Consider the following 22,710-nt stretch of genomic DNA (forward strand, 5'->3'; position numbering starts at 1 on the left):
ATTAATACAAGCACCTGTATTGAGCCTCCCAGATCTAGAAAAACCTTTCTCTCTCTTTGTGAATACATCAAGCCAGACAGCATACGGAGTTCTTACTCAAGACTGGGCAGGAATCAAAAAACCCGTGGGGTATTGTTCTAAGTTACTTGATCCAGTAAGCAGAAGATGGCCTGCTTGTCTCCAAGCTTTGGTTGCTACAGCATTATTAATAGAAGAAGTTAGGAATATTACCTTCAGTGCTCCTTTAAAAGTGTATACCCCACACAATGTCAGAAATGTTTCACAACAAAAAGCGGAAAAATGGTTAATGGACAGCCAGATTCTAAAGTACGAAGCAATACTAATAGACTCCCCTGACTAAGCGTGACTTCTGCTCAGAGTCCAGCACAATTTTTGTTTGGAGAACCATCAGAGGAATTACAACATAACTGTTTAGAGGTAATTGAGACCCAGACTAAGGTGAGACCAGATTTAAAAGATGCTGAGTTGGAAAATGGAGAAGCGCTGTTCAGAGATGGCTCCTCCTGAGTGGTAGAAGGGAAGAGAAAATCGGGATATGCAATAATTAATAAGGACTTAGAACTTGTGGAATCAGGACCTCTGAGTCCATCATGGTCAGCTCAGGCTTGTGAGCTGTATGCCCTATGTAGGGCCCTGGGATTATTAAAAGGAAGAAGTGGGGCTATATTTACAGATTCTAAATACGCATATGAGGTGGTCCACTCTTTTGGAAAAATTTGGGAAGAAAGAGGTTTGATTAATACTCAAGGGAGGATTTTAATACATCAAGAATTAATAGTAAAAATTTTAAAGGCTTTAAGAGAACCAAAGGAGATAGCAGTGGTACATGTGAGGGGACACTAAAAGGGATTAGATTACCGAACTAGAGGAAATAACTTAGCAGATAAAGAGGCCCAGGAAGCAGCCTTGAGGACTAAAGTTGCCAAAATTAATGTCATACAAACAAAGGAGGACACCAGCAAAGAAGGATGAGCGGAAAGAGAGAAGAAGTTTGCCCGACAAGAACAAACAAAATTGGAGAAAATAGGAGCTAAATTAGAACAAGGAAAATGGACACTGCCCGATGGGCGAGAAATGTTGCCAAAAGCCTACACCAGGCGAATATTAGAACGTTTGCGTGTGCAAACACATTGGGGTACAAAAGCGTTAAGTGATCATTTTCTTAAACAATTTGGTGGTATTGGAATTTTTGAAATAGCAAAGCAAATTACACAAGGTTGCTTAACCTGTCAAAAGGTAAATAAGACAGTGTTTGGACAAGCAGCCACGGGAGGGAGAAAAACAGCTTACAGACCTTTTGAGAAAGTCGATTTCACTGCATTGCCTAAGGTAGGGAGGATAAAATATTTATTGGTAATAGTAGATCATTTAACACAGTGGGTAGAAGCGTACCCTGTAGCACGAGCTACGGCACAGATGGTGGTAAAAATTTTATTGGAACATTTGATACCTAGATATGGGATAATCCCGTACATTGATTCTGACCAGGGCACACATTTTACTTCTAAAATAATAAAACTATTATGTCAATCATTAGGTATTCAGTGGGAATACCACACTCCGTGGCACCCACAAAGCTCGGGGAAGGTAGAAAGAATGAATCAAACAATAAAACAACAATTGGCTAAATTAATGATTGAGACGCAAATGCCCTGGACGAAATGTTTACCACTGGCACTTCTAAACGTAAGAACTAAACCATACAGTGAGACTGGATTATCGCCATATGAAATGTTATATGGCGTGCCTTATTTTCAAGGAATGCCTCTGGGGAACAATGTAATTGAGCATCATAGTATCCAACAATATATAATTACCCTTGGAAAAAGATTAAAAGAATTAAGAGAGACTGGGATGGTGGCCCAAACACCACCTTTAGGATTTGCAATTCATCAGTTAGAACCAGGAGATGAAATTCTGACAAAAACATGGAAAGAAGGAAACCTATCTCCCCTCTGGGAAGGACCTTTCCTTGTTTTATTAACTACAGAAACAGCTGTGAGAACTGCTGAAAAAGGATGGACACATGTGTCACGAGTGAAAGGTCCAGTGAAGGAGTGGAAAGTCACATCTGACTAAATTGCTGTGGGAATTTTATTGCGGCTACTCCTGTAATAGAAACAGGAGTGAAACATGAAATTCCCACAGTTGCTAAAAATCTATTTGTAAATCTTGCTGAAAACATTGCTGAAAACATTGAATATAGCTAATTGTTACGTTTGTGGTGGAACAAATCAAGGTGAACGATGGCCATGGGAAGCTATGGAGAGCAATATAAGTAATCCCCAAGTTTGGAAAACAATGGGAAAGGGTAATAGGAAACAACAATGGGTACTCCAAACGAGTATAATCGGAAGGAGTTGTTGGCAAAAGAAGAACAGGAAAAAGGAGCTGGAACTAGAATTTGTCCTTTGTGTAGAAGGTGGTGTGTATTTGTAAGATTAGTGTTGCAGGCTAACTGGCAGTTTTCTGTAGCCATAAAGCCTTGCAAATAAAGAGGATCGCCAGGCTCGGGCAAGTGCTCAGGTCTGGCCAAACCCCTGATCTATCAAAGCTCTGGCCTTCACAAGCAGTGCTCAATTAATTTGGGTACTAAGAAAGCACCCCCTTAAAGGAAAGGAGAGGGCAAGACCGGAGGGGAACTGGCATTGCGGCTTAAAAAGGGTCTGCCAAGGGCTGCAACCCCTTCGGGCTGTGACCGCCGACCACTATGGCCCTGACCGGACCTCTTCTAGTTCTACTTGGGGTGAGTTCCTTGACTCTGACTACGGCAAATAACTGTAGTCAATATTGGAACAAGTCCAGCTGGGGTTTACCCCAGAAAAATGGAAAAAGTGAGGACCTTTTCTAATTGTACAGCCTGTACCTGTAATCATATTTGCCAAGGAATTGGAACAATAAAACCTAGGTTTTTTTCCTGTTACCCATAAATCAGGGAGAGCCAGGTGTATAACGAATGGCCTCCTGAGAGACAAACTTGGAAAGGAGTCAATCTAGGAGGATTTGGGGGAGATTTTATGGGTGGTGATTGGCTTACTAAAATCGGGATACTTGTACTGGGGATATGTGGGGGATTGTTACTAGATTAATCTACTCGGTTATACAAGGAATGCAGATATCTGCAGTACTCAATTGGAAATGAAAACACGAATCAATACTGCAAAGAAGAAGATGGGGGATTGTGAAATATGTTCATCTGATTCGTGTGATGAAGTGTAATCTTCTGTACTTTTATGGATTTCTCCTGCACCATAAAAAGGGGTATTTTACAGAAGAAAGTTAAACTACTTTGCTGGTATATCAGCTCAAACCAGTTTGACCATCTCCATCCCCTACTGGATATGGCGGGGAACATTGTCTCCAAGGATGAGGACAAGGCTGAGGTACTTAATGCCTTCTTCGCCTCAGTCTTTAATAGCCACTCCAGGTATCCACAGGATATTCAGCCCCCTGAGCTGGAAGATGGGGATGGAGAGCACAATGTACTCCTCATAATCCAGGAGGAAGCAGTCAAGGACATGCTAAGCCACCTGGACACCCACAAGTCTATGGGGCCTGATGGGATCCACCCGAGAGTACTGAGAGAGCTGGCGGAGGAGCTTGCCAAGCCACTCTCCATCGTTTATCAGCAGTCCTGGTTAACAGGGGAGGTCCCAGAAGACTGGAGGCTTGCCAATGTGATGCCCGTCTACAAGAAAGGCCGGAAGGAGGATCCTGGGAACTACAGGCCTGTCAGCCTGACCTCTGTTCCAGGGAAGATTATGGAGCGGTTGGTTTTGAGAGTGCTCACAGGGCATCTGCAGAACAGCCAAAGGATCAGGCCCAGCCAGCATGGGTTCATGAAAGGCAGGTCCTGCTTGACCAACCTGATCTCCTTCTATGACCAGGTGACCTGCCTAGTGGATGAGGGAAAGGCTGTGGACGTTGTCTACCTAGACTTTAGTAAAGCCTTTGACAGCGTCTCCCACAGCATTCTCCTGGAGAAACTGGCGGCTCGAGGCTTAGACGGGTTTACTCTTCGCTGGGTGAGGAACTGGCTGGATGGCCGAGCCCAGAGAGTTGTGGTGAATGGCGTTAAATCCGGCTGGCGGCTGGTCACGAGTGGTGTTCCCCAGGGCTCGGTTCTGGGACCAGTCTTGTTCAATATCTTTATAGATGATCTGGATGAGGGAATTGAGTGCTCCCTCAGTAAGTTTGCAGATGACACCAAGCTGAGTGGGAGTGTTGATCTGCTGGAGGGTAGGAGGGCTCTGCAGAGGGATCTGGACAGGCTGGATCGATGGGCAGAGGCCAACTGTATGAGGTTTAATAAGGCCAAGTGCAGGGTCCTGCACTTTGGCCACAACAACCCCATGCAATGCTACAGGCTTGGGGAGGAGTGGCTGGAGAGCAGCCCGGCGGAAAGGGACCTGGGGGTGCTGGTTGACAGCCGGCTGAATATGAGCCGGCAGTGTGCCCAGGTGGCCAAGAAGGCCAACAGCGTCCTGGCCTGTATCAGGAATAGTGTGGCCAGCAGGAGTAGGGAAGTGATTGTGCCCCTGTACTCGGCACTGGTGAGGCCACACCTTGAATACTGTGTTCAGTTTTGGGCCCCTCACTACAAGAAGGATGTTGAGGTGCTGGAGCGTGTCCAGAGAAGGGCAACGAAGCTGGTGAGGGGTCTGGAGCACATGTCTTATGAGGAGCGGCTGAGGGAACTGGGGTTGTTTAGTCTGGAGAAGAGGAGGCTGAGGGGAGACCTTATCGCTCTCTACAACTACCTGAAAGGGGGTTGTGGCGATGAGGGTGTTGGTCTCTTCTCCCAAGTAACTAGTGATAGGACAAGAGGAAATGGCCTCAAGTTGCGCCAGGGGAGGTTTAGATTGGATATTAGGAAAAATTTCTTCACTGAGAGGGTGGTCAGGCATTGGAACAGGCTGCCCAGGGAGGTGGTGGAGTCGCCATCCCTGGAAGTGTTCAAAAAACGTTTGGATGTGGCACTTCAGGACATGGTTTAGGGGACATGGTGGTTCTGGATTAATGGTTGGACTTGATGATCTTAAAGGTCCTTTCCAACCTAGTGATTCTGTGATTCTGATTCTGTGATTCTGTGATTCTGTGACCACTGACCGCATAGTATTGTGTAAAGAGAAACTTGTAAAGTGCATGCATAAAGTTTGGGGTCATCCTGGGGGCACGCCGAGGAAGATTTGACAAGACTCTAGAAGGAGAAGAGGGCATGCGCCGAAGAAGACACGCCTATTCATGAATACGTATTAGCAGACAGGATACAAACCAAGAACAGTAACTGTACCGCGTGCATCTTGGTGGAGCGGAGACTCCCGGAGCACCCAGCGCTGTTTGCTTGCCTCTATTCGCTTAATAAATTGTAAATTTGAATTGGAATCCTGTTTGGGACTAAATCATTTATCACATCCTTATCCAGCATCTTTTCAAAATACTGGTAAGACTCAAGCCTGCGTCGTAACTGGTTCCTCTTCCATCCGCTGTAGGAGTCCCCTGTGTTCCGGAAACACCACAGGGCACATCGAACTATAACACAAAGCGCTATGGATAGAACCACAATAATTATTCAAGTAACAAATAATCGTTTTAACCATGATAGGTTTGGTAAACCAAGAGGTTAACTTTCCCACAGCTCAGAAAACCCCCAAAAGGTGTCATCTTGAGTTACTTCACGTAGGATTTTTGCTTGTTCTCTGATCTCCCGTAAGGCAGCAGATATTCACCCACTTCGGTCTACATACATGCAACAGCTGACATTGATTACTGTGCACACCCCTCCCTGTGAGGCTAATATTAAATCTAGAGCCATACGATTTTGTGATACTATTTTCGATAAACTAGTAGTTTCTTCTTGGAGTTTCCTGATGGCACCTATAGTTTTATTCTCGATTATCTCTATTACAGCCGAGATGTTTATTATAGCTTTTTCTAACTCGCTAACCCCCAGAAATGGGATTAGCCACCGCACAAAGCTATGATAGCGTGTCAGCTTTTCTATTAAGGGCTTACTCACCCTTCAGTTTCTTCTCACGGGATTCTGTGTTGTTTTATCAATAATAGTGATGTTGGGAACCAGGGTGTCCAAAGTACATGCTCCCCACCACCTCAGAGGTAAAGTTTTCCGAGCTGCTGTACCACACAACCAGTACCACCCTGTCCCTAGCGGAACCGGGAGGCCAGTATAATTAAGTAACTGAAATGCTGGATCAATAGAGACAAAATGTGGTCCTCTGTCAGAGGATATAGTTGCTGGAACTCCAAAACGTGGTATTATCTCTTGTATCAATGCTTTAGCTGTCTCCCGAGCTTTAGCTGTTCTGGTTGGGAATGCCTCTGGCCAACCTGAAAAGGTATCAGTTAATACCAATAAATATCGATACCCCCCTTTTCTTGGAAGTTCTATAAAATCAATCTGTCATTGTTGCCCAGGCCCATTGTCTCTCCCAATCTGGCCCATTTCTGGCTTGGCAGTATTCTTGGGATTAGTTTGGAGGCAAAGATCACGTTGTTGAGTTACCTGTCTCACCATAGTATACAAATTTCTGGCCACACTTTCTCTAATTAAATGTTTATATAGAGTCTCCATCTCCCAATGCCTTTTCCTATGTTCTTCCCTTACCAAATGCCATATTAGGCAGGAGGGAATAACCACGTTTCCTTGTGGGGTATAAGCCCACCCTTCTTTGTTATATGACCCTTCCAGATCTGTGATAAGGTTTTGATCTTCCTCGGTATATTTTGGCTTACCTTCTAGGGAGATTCGCCGTCAGGGACTAAAGCTCCTTCTGTTTTTATCTCTGTTTTAGCTACCTGTTTTGCCTCTCTGTCCACCAGCTCATTTCCTCTCTCCAATTCCGAGCTCACTTTGCGGTGAGCCTTAATATGCATCATCGCCACCTTCTCAGCAAGTTGGGCTGCTTTCAAGAGTCTCAAAATCTCTTTTGCATGCTTAATAGTTTTCCCTTGAGAGCTCAGTAACCCTCTTTCCTCCTAGATTGTTCCATGCACGTGCACAACTCCGAAGGCATATCTTGAGTCTGTATAAATATTCACAACTTTGCCTTGAGCCACTTCCAAGGCTCGGGTCAGAGCAATTATTTCTGCGCTCTGTGCAGAGGTATTTATGGGCAAAGGTCTATTATTTCTTGACTAGTGGTAATGGCATATCCCACGTGTCTTTTACCACTCAGGACATAGCTGCTTCCACCTGTGAACCAGTTTTCTCCGCTTTCCATAGGGTTGTCTTTTAGATCTGGTCGGTTTGCGTACGTTGTTTCAATAGTCTCCAAAGAGTCATGATGCGCTGGTTCTCCCGTGTTTCCACTAAGGAAAGAAGCTGGGTTGACAATGTTAGTAACTACGACCTCCACATCATCCTGTTCTATCAGTATAGCCTGATATCTCAGGGATCTTTGTGGAGAAAGCCAGTGCCCACCCTTTGCGTCCAGCACTGCGGACACTGTGTGAGACACTAAAACAGTCATCTTCTGGCCCAGAGTAAATTTTCGGGCTTCTTGTACATTCAATATTACAGCTGTAATAGCTCTCAAGCATCCAGGCCAACCCTTCGCAGTTGCGTCTAACTGTTTGGAAAAGTAGGTAACTGCTCGTCGATAGGGGCCCAGATCTTGTGCTAATATTCCCAGAGCAATTCCCTGTTTCTCGTGGGAAAAGAGAAAGAAACGGTTTACTCGCATCGGGGAGCTCTAAGGCCGGAGCCGACACCAAAGCTTTCTTTAGTAGCTCAAAGGCTCGTGTGGTCTCTTTGCCCGTCCAGATCATACAATTGTATCGTAACAGTTTCCTTTCTCCAGACGGTATTTCCCAAGATTCCAAGTCTTTTGCGAGCTCATTGCCAAAGATGGTAGACTGTTCGTAAATCCTTGTGGCAACACCGTCCAAGTGAGCTGAGTCTTGCGACCACTTTTGGGGTATTCCCATTCAAATGCAAATCATTTTTGGCTGGCTTCATGGAGAGGGAGGCAAAAGAAGGCATCCTTCAGATCTAAAACAGTAAACCAAGTTAGTTCAGGTGTTTATACGGTCAACAGGGTATATGGATTTGCTGCTACGGGGTAAAGGTCCTCAGTTATTTTATTTACGGCCCGTAGATCCTGGACCACACTATACAACCCGTCAGGTTTACGAACAGGTAATACAGGGGTGTTGAAATCAGACTCACAGTTTTTCAGTAATCCTATTTATAAAAATCTTTCAATCACTGGCCGAATTCCTTCCTTACCTTCCTTTCTGCGGGGAGACTGGTTAAGAATAGACTCAGTATCTGGATATATTGCTGATCTTTTACTTCCAGAGTAATTTCTCCTTTTTCAAATGTAATTTTTGCACCCAATTGTTCTAACAAATCTCTTCCCAAAAGTGGCTTTGGGGAGTTGGGCCTATGTAGGGATTTGTGGATACCCCATTGTTTTCCCAATTTATACTTCAAAGGTTTACAAAAATATGCCTTTTCACTTTGGCCAGTCGCTCCTTTTACCATGATATAGTCGTTTCCCAGGGGCATCAAGGCTTGATTTAAAACCAAGTATGTTGCCCCTGTGTCAACCAAAAATTCTACTTCTTGTTCTTCCTTCCCCAGCCTCATTATAACCAGTGGATCTGCTAGGGTACATTCCCCAGGTCCCTGTCAATCCTTTTTCACATGGGCTACTATTCTTCCTGTCTGGTGGCTTCGCCTCTTTGCCTTGTTTCTTGGACATCCTCCTTTCCAATGACCAAATTTCTTACACAACGCACATTGATCCTTACCTAATCAAGATGGTTCTCGTCTAGGCCTCCCTTCCTCCTCTTCCCTGACAACTGCTATCCTTCCTCTTTGCCCTTGTCTATATTCTTCCTCTCTATTACTAAATACTCTCCACGCTTCACCCAGCAACACTTCCAGATTTCTACCTTCTGTAGGGCGCAGCTTCTGGAGTTTGTGCCTAATGTCCCCCGTAGACTGACCCAAGAACAGGGAGACTATTTGTTGTATTCCTACCTCTGACCCAGGATCCAGCGGTGTGCTACGGCGCATTACATCCCTCAATCGATCCAGGAACTCGGATGGGGACTCAGAAGGACCTTGTTTAACTGCATATAGAGCTGACCAGTTTGTGGTTTTGGGAATAGCCCTTTCCATTCCCTTCAAAATCCATTCTTGATATTCCTGTAGCCTCTCCATATGGGCAGATTTATTAGTGTCCCATTTTGGGTCTCGGAGGGGAAATATTCTTTGACATCCCCCCCCATGATCTTGTAATGGTCTTCAGCTAAATTCTCTGCTGTTTTCAAAATTAATTGCTTTTCTGTTTCTGTCATATACTCTAAGAGCAACTGTATACCTTTCCAGGCTGGATTATGTTGTTTTACCATGAACTGAAAATGCTTAGTAACACTCACCGGGTCGCTTCCATAGTCTCTTGCAACTTTTCTCCATTCTCCTAGATCAGTGGTGGAAAAGGGCACCTTAATCATCATTGTTCCTCCATCAGGTCCCACTGCCTCTCGGAGTGGGGCTTGTAAAGCTGTAGGGACAGTCCTAGAGGCAGTTTTCTTCCTTGTGCAGGAAGATATGGGACCGTCCATACAGTGCCTACTGTAATCATGAGACTGGCATAAAAATTGAGATTTTTATAATGCAGCTCATATTTGTTCTTTGCTTTCTTTGTGAGTTCAGGGTTTGGTTTAGGGCACATTGTAATTTTTAGATTTGTTTTAGAATCAAGAAGCTTGGGAGAAAATTTTTGTGATTGGGTTTTTTGGTTTGGTTTTTTTTGTCCATCCATAGTCATTTGTCATAAAGAGCTGAGCATTCAAGGAAATACCAAAACTATTATGATTTGCAAAGTGAAAACCTGTAGTACGTTCTGCACAGATTTGGTCGCCTTCTATTATGCTTAAATTGTGGCCTGTCATGATGGACACCAAACTTCAGGCCAAACTTGACATCTGCAGTATTCAGAGTATATGCATTTGTCAAGCAATGAGCTAGCAAGTGTCTGGAATTGTTAGGTAGCAATGCCTGATTAAAACATGGTCTATATTCATATGAAGCAATCCCAGAAAATGAAGAGGAATTTGCAGCACTTAAAAAAAGACATCATATTTATGCAGTACAATTCAGGTAAACGTAAAAGAGTTCAAAACCTTCCCTCCTTGGCTACCAGTTTTGAGAGAAGTATGGCGTTGTGCGTAGAACAAAGGGATGTCTGTAAAACTTTCCCTGTTGCATGCTCAGTCTGTAAGAACGTTTCATGTTTTGCAGAAATGCTAACAGCTTCAAAGGTTATACAAGCATGGTAGCTTCCCCCACCATCTTTTCAGAAATACGGAAAGCAGGAAAATCCCAGAGTCTGGAAAAGTTGCTGGCAGAATCGTTTGCCCGAGGTAGGTTTAAAATTGAGAGATTCTTGGCCCTCTTCATAATTCATGTAACTAATTTTCCACAAGTTTTCTAGGCTTGCCTTCTGTGGGTCCCATGATAATGCAAAGAGAACAAGTGAAGCTCTAGAAGTAAAATACTTCTCATAAGTTTAATCCCTTTTTTAGTTTAAAAGACCTCATGCACTGTGAACTTGTTTTATAGTCTTCTCCCCAAATGTAGGTGTGGAGAGTCACAGAAAGACATAAATATTGAAGTCTCCAGTAACTGCATGTTCCCTGTTTTTATTCTAAAGAAATGTTTGGAAGGTATTTCTGAGGAGTTAATGTTGTTTATGTGTTGGGTTTGTTTGGGTTTTTGCTGTGCTGGCTTAATTCTCATTGATTATAGTCTAATCCCTTTGTGTTTCTTTTTACAAAGAAATCCAAGCAATAGTTACCAATATTAACCAAGACAATAGAGTCCTTAATGCCGGGGATCTTTTTTTGTACGTCTTGCCTTTTTTAAGCTGCTTTCCAATTTCTCAGTGGGCAGGAAACTAGGTGGCATGTGTTTTTTCCCTTTTGTGTCCTTGCAGAACTCTTGCGTTGAATTTTAACTTCTGTGCTGCCTGTGAATAACGTAGAGAAGTGATACATTGCTTTGTACAGCAATGCACCTTGATTTTGAATGCATGATGAATACCGTGGAAGGAACCAAACGCGAGGAAAGTTTTATGTGAGTGTGTTCCTATATTTCTTTTTTTTTTCTGAATTTGTAACTGCAATTGGGGAGTAAAAAAATTTCAAACCAAAACCAAACTCCTAATCACCCCCGACCTCCTCAAACACATAGTGTCTTGTCAGCTGTGGAATGACATCACTCAGTGAGTTAACCTTGAGGAGAGATTTTGTTTGGTCCAGACTGTGGACAAAATCCAAGAACTAGCAAAATAAGGTCCTCATTCGCTAGAGCTCTGTGTGGGGAATTGTTATAGGAGAAGAAGTGTTAACTTCTTAGGGCGAGCGGACTTGCATTTGAATCCTGAATTTGTTCTTTTGGCAACACAACATTTTCGCTCTTTCACCCTAAGGAAAACTCTTTTTTTGCCAGTTTCCCATAAAAGCGATCATGAACAACGTTAACTTCATTTGGTAAAACGACTCCTTCTGACAGAAGGGGAAAATATTAAGTATGCAATGAGTGGAGTCACAGATGAATCTACCAAGCAGACCACAATGTTTACTCTCACAGGCTTTACTGTATACGAAGCTAGTGGGCTCAAGTAATGGATTGATAAGTGTATAAGCATTTGCAGAATGAGGACTTTTCAGTTAATCTTCTGTAAGATTTTTGTCTACACCAGCTTGTACGCCAGGATCCTAGCTCACTTTCTGTGCTTGGGTCTTTGAGTTTGTTTCTGCATTCAACTTTGTTTCCAGGAAAACATACCAAATCTGTGATCATTACAGCATGCCATAATAGTTAATATGCCAGATTTAAGAAAAACACGGCTAAGGAGCTTCCTTCTTCACAACCCCCCAACATATAAACCCCCAAAATGAAGGAATTCCTTAAACCTAGAAAGAAAGAAATATGCTGTGAGTCACATGTTGCGGTGATGTGGTAGCAGCAGGGTCCTTAGAACCGATGATTTACAAGACCTAATGTCTTTCTGTGGACTTTGAAGGCTGAGTGTTTTGTACTCTAGCAATTTTCTGCTACTGTTATGTATTCACGTAGATCTGTAAGGCAATTGTTGTTACTTTCTTTGCATAGTCTGGTAAAATATTTGTATAATAGGAAAATTATGTTTTTGTGCTACTCTCCTTGGGAAACAGAAACTAAGCCTGCCATTAGATGCTAGGCCACAGTCGTTGACGGAGCAGGGTAGTGTATCTTACATTTTGTGCTACACTTGGTCAAGTCTCATCTCTATCGTATTCGCTGTTACTTTATTAAATTTAGTATCTGCACTTTCTATTTCCAGACAGGCCTCTCATTCAGAGCACAGAGGCATGGTTCTCTCTGCGTCTGGCTTCCCGTCCCTATCTTTTCATTCCTTCCTCTCCTCCCTGTAGCCTACTGCTATCGTTTTCTTTCACCAGCTCTCTCTCTGCCGGGCTCCGGAACCCTGTTTTTTCATTTCTCCCTGTCTGTCTTGTAGCTCCTCAGTACTTTTTCTTTCCCTGGCTCCCTGTCCCTGTTTCTTCCTTCTTGGCCCTGTAGCACGCTCTGATTCTGTTCCATTCTCTGCCTCTGCTTTCCCAGCAATCTGTCCCTCGCTTTTAATTCCTCCCTCTCCGCACTGTCGCCCGTGCGGTCTCTTGCCTTTCTCCGTCGCTGGCTGGCTGGCTGTCCCTGCTCATTCATTCCTCCCTCTCCCCCCTGCAGCGCCTGTCGCTTTTGTCCGTTCTCCCTCTCGCTGTCTCTGGCTCCCTGATGACCCTATTTTGGACTCCCACCACCCATGCACCCCCTTCTTTCCATGTTCATTGCTCTTCTTGTTGCTCTCCAGCTCTCTTTTTTCCCCAGCTCCCTGTACGGTGCAGATATGGGGGTTGTTTTGGCGGTGTTCCCCGCCCCTTACCTCCGTGTTTCACTGTCCTGGCTCCCCATTGTTTCATTCCTCCTTTCGGCTCGGTTGCCACTTTTTTGTCTCTCCCTCTCTCCTGGTCTGACTCCCTGCCCCCGGTCTCCTCTCTTGTAGCGTCCCGTGCCTCACACCTCGTTTTCGGCGGCCTCCCCCTGCCCAGCAGCCCATGGCTCCGGGAGCCGCCCGCCCGCCTGTTCCCTGCCGCACCGAGGAGCGCGGCTCCGGGAAGGACTGCCGGGGTGTCCCCGGGGCAGGCCCCGAGCCCCGGGGCAGCCCCGCTCCCGGGCCTTGTCATGCGCCGCCTCTTTTGCCCTCGCGGCTGCGTTCGCCCTCGCTTTGCCCCGGGTGAGGGGCTGTGCCGGAGCTCGGGGCAGGAGGGGATGCCCTGGGGTGGGGGTCGGGCGCTGGCCCCCTCTTCCAGCTGGGCTCCAGCTGTGGGCCGGGGCTGGAGGAGCCCCAGGTGCGGGCGGTGAGGCCGGTGGGGACGGACGCTCCCTGCACAGGGGTGGCTGCCGGGGGAGGGGCTGGTGCTGCTGCTGCCCTACTCCCGGTGGCCGTGGAGGGGCCGGGGGGAGCCAAGGGTGGAGCGGTCGCCCGGCCTGACCGGGCTGCGGCTGCAGCGAGAAAGAAGGTGAGCGGGGCCGCCCGATCGACCTGCGGCAGGGCGGCGGGGTCCGCGTCGGAGGCATGGAGCAGAGCGGTGTGCGAGCCGGCGGAGGGGTCCACCCGGAACTACGCTGCAGAGGGCGGGTGAGCGCTCGCGTCTCGGCGGGGATGGGGGGGTGGAAGACGGTGGCCTCGCAGGGTGAGCCAGCAGGACAGGCTGCGTCTCGCGGCATGGCGGGAGTCGTAGTCCTGAGGCACGGGGTTTGCTCTCGGCCATGTTCGTTCCCCGCCATGCCGGGAAGCGTGGTCTTCCGGGCGGTCACGTTGTGCTTGCTAGTGCATGCCGGGAGATGTAGTTTTTGCGACGCGGGTTCCCGGGCATGCGTGGTGGCGTGCCTCCTCGCCGCTCTCCGTGCTGCCGCCGTGTGACCAAAATTAGGTACTGCAGCTCGGCAGCCGCGCATGCGCGGTACAGCACCTCGTCGCTCAGAAGCTGCGCATGCGCGATGGGCGCATTGCCGCATCTCGGGAGGCACGCATGCGCGGTGGGGAACCTCGCCGCAGCTGGGAAGCCGCGCATGCGCGGCGGCGCCTAAGTGACCCACGCTGCCGGCCGCCGGTAACCGCGATGCCGTTCTGCGGTCCCTGCGCGCTCTTTGCTACTTCCCGGTAAGGTCGCGCCGTTGCCGCCCCATGTGCGCAACGTGAGCGGGTGCTCGCCCTGCAAAATGAGGCACGGCCGCCGGGTGCTCGCTGCTACTGCAGCCCGGCGTTCGCGCACCGCCCCTCGCCCCTGCGGCGCGCCGCCAGCGTCCGGCGCATGCGCGGCGCGCGGGAGCCGCATGGCGGCGCAGCGGGGTCCCGTTCCCGGCGGGGCGTGAAGGGCCGGGACCACCGGTGAGGCGAGTGAGCCCCTGGGGCGGGTGCGGGGCGTCTCCTGCGCACCGGCCGCCCGCGGGTGGCGGGGCGAGGAACTTCGAGCCGCCCGCTGCGACCGGCTGCCGGCCCGCTGGAGGCGAGTCGGGTCGGGGCAGCCCCGGGGAGTTACCGGGGCTCTGGGAGGAGGGAGGGAGGCGGACACCCCCCAGGCGCGGACGCCGGGCGCCTCCCAACTCGTCAGAGCCCCCCCGCTCGCTTCTCCTGGCCCCGCGCAGCTGCCCCCAGCTCCAGCCCCTCCCCTGAAGCCCGTCCCGTAGCCCCGGGCCGGCCCCGGGCCCTGTCGCAGAGGCGGCAAGCCGGGCCTCGCGTGCGCTGGGTTCTCCGTGAAAGCGGACGCCGTTGGCAGCGGTGCAGGGGCAGAGCGGCGTCTCCGGCGGCCCCCGCGGAAGGAGAGGCTTCGGCCAGGGGGGAACTACGGTAATAAGGGTCGCTGCTGCTTCTTTCCCTCTGCCAGGGGCCGCGCTGGGGGGGGATGCCGCTGACCGCACCCGCCTCGGGCTCGCGTGGGTTGTCTCTGCCCAGCCTCGCTCTCCTCGTGGCACGGCTGCAGGAAGGGACAGGCGGAGCGCTTGCCGGCCCTGGGCGGGAGCTGCCACGGCCAGAGCTGGAGAGGCCAGAGAACGGTAAAGAGGAAGAAGAAACCGAAGGCCGGCCGGCCGGCAGCTGCCTCCTGCTGCAGGGAAGAGCGAGCCAGCCCCTCCAGGTGAGGTAGGATCCCTCTTCGTAGTCCGCAGCAGGCCACACCAGCGACATGCAGGGTCTGTACGCGTCACCAAAGGCGGCCGCGTAGCGCACGAGCGAGGCTACGTGTGTAGGGAGCCCCGTCTTGTACGAGCTGTAAGACACCCCGGTATTCTCTTAGGTGGAGGACAGCCAAGCGACAGGAGTTACAGAAGGCGAAGGGAGGAGAGGAGGAGGAGGAGGAGGAGGAGGAAGAAGCGTCTGAACTGGCGAACTCTCCCAGCAGTGCAGGGAGTGAAAGCTGTGGTGAGTCCCAGGCCCTCGGGGCCCTGTTGCCCCTATTCTGCATCCCGGGCCCTCACTGCCTCTCCCCTGGCCCCCCCCTCTTTCCCACGCTGATGTGGTTCCCCCCCTCCACCCCCCGCCCATACCTCCTTTCTCCATCTCACTCTGACCAGCTCCCCGTCCTCATCTTTTAGGTCCTCTCTCTCCCTGCTCTGTAGCTTGTGGCTATTTTTCCTTCCTCTGCCTCTCTCAGTCTGGCTCCCTGTCCCTGCTTTTCCATTCCTCCCTCTGCCATGTAGCGTGTTGCTACTCTTTTCTTTCACAGTCTCTCTCTGTCCGGCTCCCAGCCACCGTTTTTGCCTTCCTTCCACTCTGTTCTCTAGTCTCTGGCTCTCTGTGCCTGGCTGAACATCTGCTGATGTTCAAGGTCTTCCTTCTCGGCCCTGTAGCACAGCACAAGTCTCTTTCTTCCTCTGTCTCCCGCTATCCTGCTCCCTGTCCCTGTTTTGCAATTTTGTCCTTGTCAGCCCTGAGCCACGCTGCAGTTTCATTTCTTTTGCCGTCTTGCCCTGTCCGGCTCCCTGCCAGGATCTTTTAATTCTTCTCTCTCTCCCTCTTGAAGCCCATCGCTGTTTTACTCTTTCTCCCTGTCTCCCTGTCCGTCTCCCCCTCTCCGTCTTTACTTACTCTTTTAAGTGAAATCACTGGCTGAGACCTTAAACATGTCACTTCTTGCCCGACAAGATCAAACAGACCGTGAGCAAGCTTGTTAGGCTTCCCCTGTAAACTCACGGATAACACAAAGCAAGCTCCTTAGGCTTCCCGTGGAAATCACTGCTACCAGGTTAAATTGACCTCCTTGTGCCATCCTGAGGCCGAAAGACCGAGGAGCTAATTCGATGACTAGATATGGACAAAGGAAGCCCCAGGTTCAACTGGCAGACTGCGTGAGGAAGACTGTGGACGACCACCTGAGGGTGAAAAGACCCTAACCCTAATTTTACTGCGCATGCTTGGACTATGTCAACGAATTCCGGGGACTCCTCACCATATGACTGCCCTTCTTGGAGGATCTGATGACACGTATGACTTTTCTGCATATGAACTGATGTGCTTTACTAACCCGTCGGAGCACTCGTGGTGGAGCGATCCCCAGCACTGCCCAGGGCTGCCGTAAGGAATGCCCGCCTTCTAAAGCTTCAAACTAAGTGTTAGAGGGTTTTCTGGCCGACTTTTCAGTATCCCTTTGTATTTGATTGTTTCTGGTATTCCCTTAGTGGCTTCACTTGTTAGATTTTCTATCTACGTCTCCGTTTTAGTTCGCCATCCCTGCCTCTTAATATTTTTCCTTTTGCCGTAATCACCATTGCTTTTAAAATTTTCTGCCGCCTTGTCTCTCATTCGCGGTCCTTATTTGCCTACCCTTATTTTTTAACTGACTTCTTCCCTTCCCTTAGTGCCCTCTGAAACAAGGATCTAAAACAATTAGAAGGTTTTAGCATGTGTAACTAATCAACTGTCAGTTTTACAAATTTCTGAAGAGATGTACTTTCTGGAAGGTTATTGATTTCGTGATTAGTTTAACTTTAGTATAGACTTCTTTAGCCTAGCAACCGTGGCATTATGTTTAACGGCCTATTCTCATAGTCCTTAGGCTGTATTTGCCTCAGTGCCAACTGTACCTATATGTAAACAGTTCATCAGGAGGAAAGCAGCCCTGATGAAAATTAAAACACAAGTAGAAACGGAGAAGACAGGTGGAGAGAACCAAGAGGAGAAGAGTTAAGAGCAAGGACTGAGAAATTGATGAGTGCAGAGGAGATACCTTCACCTTGAGCACAGAAACGTCCTAGCAGGAGTGCTCAAACACGGATGATAAGAAGGAACCGCTTGGCTGAAGAACAGAAGGGGAAAACATCCAAGGAGAAGGAACTATCCTCAGGAGACCTGTGACCATAAAAGGGAAAAAGAAGGAGGGGGCTAACTCCCCAAACGACCACCGACGACCGCCCGAGACCCCCGCGCACGCGTAGTGTAGTTTTGCAACACCAGCGTTACGTAAACGTGGCAGATAAGCGAGGAGGCGGAGATTTCTCAGGACACGTGCGAATATTCATGTCTTTCAGGTATATAAAGGATGAAGTTTTGCTTCAGCGCGCGCGCGTTGGGAGGAGATATCCCCCAGGCGTCCGGCGTGGTAATAAGGCGTCTGCTTAATGACACTTTGGTGTTACTGAGTTTAAATTTCTGTAACTTTTGTGAATCATTTGGTGACCCAGGTGGGAGGGACATCCTCTGTTCGGCTGCGGGACCCGATGAGTCTGGGACTCTCTTGGGTTTACCCCTGGAGATCTTTTCCGGAGAGACCCCCGTTCTCAGTCGGATCACCGCGGGGACAGACAAAGACCCTCTGGCAAGAAGACATCCTTAAATCCTGAATTGGTAACGATCGATCAATTTGGGACCGTCTTTAAGACGTGCAGACGTGCACGCGGGTCGGCGTATAGCGGCTCGCTAGCACCTTACGGGTGTACCTTTGGGGACTTGTGTCCCATATGGTAGGGGATTAACTTCCCCGTTTGGAGGGGCTGCGTCCCCATTTGGAGGTCCGGTTAACTGTTACCTGACTTTTGGCTAATGCATTTCGGGTATTGGTTATTGGTTTGTCATTTATTGGATTTTGGTTATTAACGGTAAAATTTGCATCAGATATGGGAGAGTCACAGAGTGGCGGAATTCTAAAGAAAAGCCCACTGGGATGTGTTTTGCAGCACTGGAGAGATCCGGGGGGAGTGCCGGGAGGCCGTGTCGATAGGAAAACTTTAATTAAGCATTGTAATCAGTGGTGGCCTCTCTAGAAGTTAGACGGTGGAGAAAAACGGCCCTTTAACAGGACATTAAAATAGAATACATTATTACATTAAGGTACATATAATTGTAATATAATACTACACACGTTATAATAGGTATTATACATCTAGTGTAATAATACAATTTAATGCTCTTCCTTCAGGGAGAAGGAAAATGGGATGAAGTGCTTTATGCAGATACGTATGTTTTTCACTCTACGAAACCACCCTGAATGGCAGAAAGAACGTGGAATCAATTCAGCACCCCAGGACCCTATGGTCCTGGCGATAGAAAAAGACAAACAATAAGCAAAATAGGAAGCAAAAAAGATGTTGCTCGCCTTGTGGCATTGGACAAAGATGTTTAAAGGTTGACAGAATGGGAGATGAAAGGATTGTTTGACCCCGATTGCGAGGATGTGCGTGCAATGTCGGATGCGGTGTTCAGCGAGGCAGAAAAGCAGAGTGTTGTGAGGGTGGCCAGACCCTCAAGTCCAGGCTCTGGTTTTGGCTGGAACTCTGCCGGGAACAGTGGATAACCATGTTCCCATTACCAGTCCCGGTCGGGGCCCTAACCAGCCAGGAGCCCGGGACTTAGTACTGCGGTACAGGGAACGAATGGCTTCTGGAATAAGAAGTGCTGTCCCAAAATCAGTAAATTGGTCTAAATTGTATGAAATTAAACAAGATAGATAGAAAAGAATCCCCTACTGATTTTTTGAACCGATTAAAAGAAGGGATGCAGAAATATACTCCTTTAAACCGTACCTCTCGGGAGGGAAAGGGTCAGTTGATATTCCTGGTTCTCGGACAGCTGATGGATGATGTCAAGAAAAAGTTACAGCAAGTGCAAGGAACAGATGTGAGAGATTTAGAGAAATTGCTGGAGACTGCTTGGCAAGTGTGTCGGAATAGGGACAGGTGGGGTGGGGGAATGGGCAAAACAATTGCCAGCGCTACAGCGGCTGCTTTGCGCACCGCAGGGGCCAGGTAACCTCTGGGAACCCACTGGGAAACACCACTAATGGGAGGCGAGGAGCCATGAGAAGTAGCCCAAGTGCCCCGTCTCGGGGAAGTCAACCCCTCCCGAAAGATCAGTGTGCCTACTGTCAGCCAAGGATGGAGCTCGAATGGCGGGGTATGCCGTGACCACCGCAGAGCGAGTGCTGGAAGCAAAGTCACTCCCTGAGGGTACATCCGCACAACGAGCCGAATGAATTGCTTTAGTGAGAGCTTGTTGAAGGACTGCGAGCGAACACCCGGACAAATTCAAAATACGCCTTGGGTGTAGTTCATGCCCGTGGGGCTATCCGGAAGGAACGGGGACTTCTGACCACCCAAGGAAAACATTAAGCTTGCTGACGTGATCCTAAGACTTTTGGATGCGGTACAGTCGCCTTCGGCGGTTGCGCTTATGCACCGCAAGGGGCACCAAGAGGGTGACGCTGCTCAGGAAGTGGGGAATAAATCGGCAGATTATGAGGCAAAAAGAGCTGCAGAACAAGGTGAGGTGTTAAGTTTGATTCCTGAAAAAGCTTTGCCGCTACCGGACTCGGTCGACTGTGATGAGAAGGATCTTAGATTAATTAAAGATTTGGAAGCAGAAGTTGAATCATCAGGTTGGGCAAAATTAAAAGGTAACAGAGTAATAGTTCCCTTTAGAATAGTACGGAAACCGGTAAAAGCAGAACACGACCAGACTCATTGGGCAACTGAAGCCTCGTAGGATTCCCTTATGAAGCAAATAGTAGCCAGGAATTTGTTTCAAACTGTAAAAGCCATGGTTAATAACTGTGAAGTATGCAAAGGTGGGAAATCGTGTAAAATTTGGAAGTCTCGGTAAAGGGAAAGTTCCAGGTCAAAATTGACAAACAGACTTTTCCGAACTCCCACGGAAAGGGGAGGGTTTGGGATTTGTTCGTATTAACAGATACCTTTTCGGGCTGGCCAGCAGCTTTCCCTTGTAGGGCTAATAAGGCTAGGGAAGTGACAGGAGTACTCTTAAACGAAAATTATTCCCAGATTTGGAGTACCAGCAGTAATATCTTCTGATAGGGGTGCTCATTTTTGTGCGCAAATAGTGCAACGAGTTAGTAAAATTTTAGGAACAAACCGGCAACCGACCTCAGGCAAGTGGGCCAGTGGAGCAAATGAATCACTTAATTAAACAACAGCTAGCTAAACTTAGTCAAGAAGCAAATCTACATTGGTACCAAGCGCTCCCACTGTAGCCCTACTACGAATCAGGGTAAAACCGGGAACTAAAGAGAATTTAAGTCCATTTGGAATTTTGTTGGGGCGGCCGTAACCGATCCCAATACCGAGGGGAAGATCTCACCCAGTTAGGCGAAAATAATCTATAGAAATACATAATAATATTAGGAAATTCTAAACGAGAGCGATTGCAAGTGCCTAGAGAGTCTAGCCAGACATTCTCTCTAACAGGAGTTCCGGTTCCGGTTAACACCTCTCTATTTAATAACCCCCGCTATGGAGTAGGTCATGATAAGAACAACTTTAGATTTACATCACCTCTTGGGGTTGTGAAGAAGTTCGGAGCAAATTAGCCTCTCGGTTACCAAATTTTAAATGGATCAAAGAGCTGCTTGTACTCGTATTAGTTGATAGCTTATTTGTTTTATGTACGTGTTGTATAATTCGAGGTTCGCTATGGCGTTGTCAGAAGAATGGGGATGACTGTGTTACCTGGAAAAAGAGTAAGGTCAAACCTGAAGTCGCAACAGGGAGGTATTTTAATCGACGGACGAAGGAGAATGGTACGTTATAAGGGACTGCAAACGAATTCGCAAGGGTAATAGAAAAGGGGGGGAAGTGAAACAGAAGATGTCTGCTTAATGACACTGTGATGTTACTGAGTTTAAATTTCTCTCACTTCTCTGCATCACCTCGCTTTTTCATTTTTCTTTCTCCAACTCTTTTAGCCGTTTCTTTTATGTTTTATTCCCTTCTTTCCCTAACACCTATCGCTTTTTAAATGTTCTTGCCAGGCTTACTTTTGTTCCCTTTGTCTGTATTTTTAATTAGCTCTTGTCTTTCCTTAGCGCCCTCACTATTAAAACTTTTTTTCTACATCTCTGTTTACTGTCCCTATTTCACAATTTTTTTCCTTATTTCTTTAATCCCTGTTGCTTTTAACATTTTCTACTTTTATCCCATCTTCTGTCTCTCTCTTCTGGTTTTTCTTTATTGTCATCGCATTTAAAATTGTCTCTCTATAGCTGTTTTACTCCACTGTCCCTATTTCTGTTTTTTCCTTTATTTCCCTAATGCCTATCACTTCTAACATGTACTTTCTGTGCCCTTCCATGTCTGTATCTTCAGTTATTTCTTGTCTTTCCTTAGTGCCACCCCTTCTTCAGTTTCCCTTCTACATCTCCATTTTAGTTCACCATCGCTGTCTTTAATTAAAGTCCTTAATCCCCATTGCTTTTCAAATTTTCTACTTTTATCTCGTCCGCTGTCGTTACTTATTAGTTATTTTCTCTTATTTTTTCCTAAGGGCACCGCTTTTTGTATTTCTTTTCTGCGTCTACTTTTATGTGGTTCGCTGTCCCCATTTTTCAATTTTTTTAGTCATCGTTCTTTTTGGTTTGAAATTTTGTTTCTCGGTGTACTTTTATCTCATTTTCTATCCCTACGTTTTTTTTTCCCGTTTCCTGTAACTTGCTGCTGCTAACATGTTCGTTCTAAATCTACTTTTATTAGGATGTAGCTCCCTTTTTTTCAGTTGGTTCCTGTCTCTCCTGTACCCCCTCACGTTTAGATTTTCTTTCCTCGTCTGTTTTTATCCACTTGAGCAGCTTCATTTTTTTAGCTCATTCTAGTGTGTCCCATACCTTGTTGCTTGTGAAATTTTCTTGCTATGTCTTTGCCTATTCAGGTTTTTTCCCTATTTTAACTTTTCTTCCCCGTCTTAACGTCTTCATTTTCGAATAACAGAATAATTTAGGATGGAAAAGACACTTAAGATCATCGGGCCCAGCCGTAAACCTAACACGGCCAAGTCCACCACTAAACCGTGGCCTTAAGTGCCACATCCACGCGCCTTTTAAATACCTCCAGGAACGGTGAGGAACTTATGTTTTTATGCTTACTTTAACCTGGTTTTCTGTCCCGATTATTTACTCTTTTCCTGTCTGTCCTCTACCTCATCGTTTTTTAAATTTTCTGTGTCTGCTTTTATGGAGACGGCTAACCCTACGTTTTTATTACTTCCTGGCTATCCTGTGTGAAATCACTTCTGAATTTTTTTTCCCTATCTGTTTTCATCCAGTTCACTGTCTTTATTTCATTCCCGCCTCTGCTATACCCTGTCACTATTTAAATTTGCTTTCTGCCTTTGT

This window comes from Phaethon aethereus (assembly GCF_964289735.1).
Source record: "Phaethon aethereus genome assembly, contig: HAP1_SCAFFOLD_115, whole genome shotgun sequence".
Classification (NCBI taxonomy): domain Eukaryota; kingdom Metazoa; phylum Chordata; class Aves; order Phaethontiformes; family Phaethontidae; genus Phaethon; species Phaethon aethereus.